The sequence below is a fragment of the Arachis duranensis genome, chromosome 10, assembly GCF_000817695.3.
Source record: "Arachis duranensis cultivar V14167 chromosome 10, aradu.V14167.gnm2.J7QH, whole genome shotgun sequence".
NCBI classification, from domain to species: domain Eukaryota; kingdom Viridiplantae; phylum Streptophyta; class Magnoliopsida; order Fabales; family Fabaceae; genus Arachis; species Arachis duranensis.
The window spans coordinates 64,523,751-64,527,685 of record NC_029781.3 but is presented as its reverse complement, the minus strand read 5'-3'; positions in this window follow the sequence as shown (position 1 = coordinate 64,527,685).

The window sequence follows — 3,935 nt, the reverse complement described above, 5'->3', positions numbered from 1 at the left end:
AAATTTCTTTCCCACCCAAACCCACCCTAAATGGCCGAACCTACTCCCTTTCCCCTCACTATATAAACCCCTCCATTCTTCTTCATTTTCACACAACACAGCCCTCTCTTCTCCTTCTTGGCCGAATACACCTCTCCCCCTCTCCTCCATATTTTCTTCTTCTTCTCCTTCTCTTCTTTCTTCTCTTGCTCGAGGGCGAGCAATATTTTAAGTTTGGTGTGGTAAAAGCATAAGCTTTTTGTTTTTCCATTACCATTGATGGCACCTAAGGCTGAAGAAACCTCTACAAAAGGGAAAGGGAAGATAAAAGCTTCCACCTCCGAGTCATGGGAGATGGAAAGATTCATCTCCAAAGCCCATCAAGACCACTTCTATGATGTTGTGGCCAAGAAGAAGGTGATCCCCGAGGTCCCTTTTAAGCTCAAGAAAAATGAGTATCCGGAGATCCGACATGAGATCCAAAGAAGAGGTTGGGAAGTTCTAACCAACCCCATCCAAAAACTCAGAATTTAATGGTTCAAGAGTTCTATGCCAATGCATGGATCACTAGGAACCATGATCAAAGTAAGAACCTAAACCCAAAGAATTATCTTACCATGGTTCGGGGGAAATACTTAGATTTTAGTCCAGAAAATATGAGGTTGGCGTTCAACTTGCCCATGATGCAAGGAGATGCACGCCCCTACATTAGAAGGGTCAACTTTAATCAAAGGTTGGACCAAGTCCTTATGGACATATGTGTGGAAGGAGCTCAATGGAAAAGAGACTCCAAATGCAAGCCGGTTCAACTAAGAAGACTGGACCTCAAGCCTATGGCTAGAGGATGGTTGGAATTCATCCAACGCTCCATCATCCCTACTAGCAACCGATCTGAAGTTACGGTGGATCGGGCCATCATGATCCATAGCATAATGATTGGAGAGGAAGTAGAAGTTCATGAAGTCATCTCCCATGAATTCTACAAAATAGCCAATAAGTCCTCTACTTTGGCAAGGCTAGCTTTTCCTCATCTTATTTGCCATCTATGCTACTCAGCTGGAGTTATCATAGAAGGAGACATCCTCATTGAGGAGGACAAGCCCATCACTAAGAAAAGGATGGAGCAAACAAGAGAGCCCACTCATGGAACCCAAGAGACGCATGAGGAAGTTCATCACCAAGAAATCCCGGAGATGCCTCAAGGGATGCACTTTCCTCCCAACAACTATTGGGAACAACTCAACACCTCCTTAGAAGATTTGAGTTACAATGTGGATCAATTAAGGGTGGAACATAAAAAGCACTCTATCATTCTCCATGAAATTAGAGAAGATCAAAGAGATATGAGGGAGGAGCAACAAAGACAAGGAAGGGACATGGAAGAGCTTAAGGACATCATTGGTCCTTCAAGAAGAAGACGTCACTAAGGTAGATTCATTCCTTGTTCTTATTTTTTCTGTTTTTCATTTTTATCTATGTTTTGTGTCTCTACTTCATGATCATTAGTATGTAGTAACTCTGTCTTAAAGCTATGAATAAATTCCATAAATCCTTCACCTCTCTTAGATGAAAAATGTTTTTAATTCAAAAGAACAAGAAGTACATAAATTTCAAAAATTATCCTTTAATTTAATTTAATTATATTGATGTGGTGACAATACTTTTTGTTTTCTGAATGAATGCTTAAACAATGCATATTTTTTATCTTGTTGTTTATGAATGTTAAAATTGTTGGCTCTTGAAAGAATGATGAAAAAGAGAAATGTTATTGATGATCTGAAAAATCATAAAATTGATTCTTGAAGCAAGAAAAAGCAGTGAATAGCAAAAGCTTGCAGAAAAAAAATTAGAAAAAGAAAAAGCAAGCAAAGAAAAAGCCAATAGCCCTTAAAACCAAAAGGCAAGGGTAAAAAGGATCCAAGGCTTTGAGCATCAATGGATAGGAGGGCCCAAGGAAATAAAATCCAGGCCTAAGCGGCTAAATCAAGCTGTCCCTAACCATGTGCTTGTGTCATGAAGGTCCAAGTGAAAAGCTTGAGACTGAGTGGTTAAAGTCGTGATCCAAAACAAAAAGAGTGTGCTTAAGATCTCTGGACACCTCTAACTGGGGACTCTAGCAAAGCTGAGTCACAATCTGAGAAGGTTCACCCAGTCATGTGTCTGTGGCATTTATGTATTCGGTGGTAATACTGGAAAACAAAATGCTTAGGGCCACGGCCAAGACTCATAAAAGTAGTTGTGTTCAAGAATCAACAAACTTAACTAGGAGAATTAACAACACTATCTGGAATTCTAAGTTCCTATAGAAGCCAATCATTCTAAACTTCAAAGGAAAAAGTGAGATGCCAAAACTGTTCAAAAGCAAAAAGCTACAAGTCCCACTCATCTAACTAAAATTAATATTCATTGATATTTTAGGATTTATAGTATATTCTCTTCTTTTTATCCTAATTGATCTTCAGTTGCTTGGGGACAAGCAACAATTTAACTTTGGTGTTGTGAAGAGCGGATAATTTATACGCTTTTTGGCATTATTTTAGGTAGTTTTTAGTATGATCTAGTTACTTTTAAGGATGTTTTCATTAGTTTTTATGCTAAATTTACATTTCTAGACTTTACTATGAGTTTGTGTATTTTTCTATGATTTCAGGTATTTTCTAGCTGAAATTAAGGGACTTGAGCAAAACTCTGATAGGAGGCTGACAAAGGACTGCTGATGCTGTTGGAATCTGACCTCCCTGCACTCGAAATGAATTTTCTGGAGCTACAAAACTCTAAATGGCGCGCTCTCAACGGCGTTGGAAAGTAGACATCCAGAGCTTTCCATCAATATATAATAGTCTATACTTTATTCGCAATTAGATGACGTAAACTGGCGCTCAACGCCAGTTTCATACTGCATTCTGGAGTCAAACGCCAGAAACACGTCACGAACCAGAGTTGAATGCCCAAAACACGTCACAACTTGGCGTTCAACTCCAAGAGAAGCCTCAGCTCGTGGATAGATCAAGCTCAACCCAAGCACACACCAAGTAGGCCCCGGAAGTGGACTTATATATCAATTACTTACTTCTGTAAACCCTAGTAGCTAGTTTAGTATAAATAAGACATTTTACTATTGTACTAGTTGTCTTTTGACCACGTTACATCTTTGGTCTCAGTTTTATTGTATTATTCATCTTAGGAGACTATTGATCACGTTTTGGGGGCTGGCCATTCGGCCATGCCTGGACCTTCATCACTTATGTATTTTCAACGGTGGAGTTTCTACACACCATATATTAAGGGTGTGGAGCTCTGCTGTACCTCGAGTTTCAATGAAATTACTACTATTTTCTATTCAATTTGACTTATTCCTATTCTAAGATATTCGTTGCACTTCAACTTGATGAATGTGATGATCCGTGACAGTCATCATCATTCTCACCTATGAACGCGCGTGACTGACAACCACTTCCGTTCTACCATAGACCGGGCACATATCTCTTGGATTCCTTAACCAGAATCTTCGTGGTATAAGCTAAAATTGATGGCGGCATTCATGGGAATTCGAAAAGTCTAACCTTGTCTGTGGTATTCCGAGTAGGATTTCAGAATTGAATGACTGTGATGAGCTTCAAACTCGCGATTGCTGGGCGTGATGACAAACGCAAAAGAATCACGGGATTCTATTCCAACATGATTGAGAACCGACAGATGATTAGTCGTGCTATGACAGAGCATTTGGACCATTTTCACTGAGAGGATGGGATGTAGCCATTGACAACGGTGATGCCCTACATACAGCTTGCCATAGAAACGAATGACAAAGATTGGATAAAGACAGTAGAAAAGCAGAGATTCAGAAGGAACACAGCACCTCCATACACCTATCTGAAATTCCCACCATTGGATTACATGAGTAACTTTATCTTTATTTTCTATTTAATTTATTATTATTATTCGAAAAACCAATA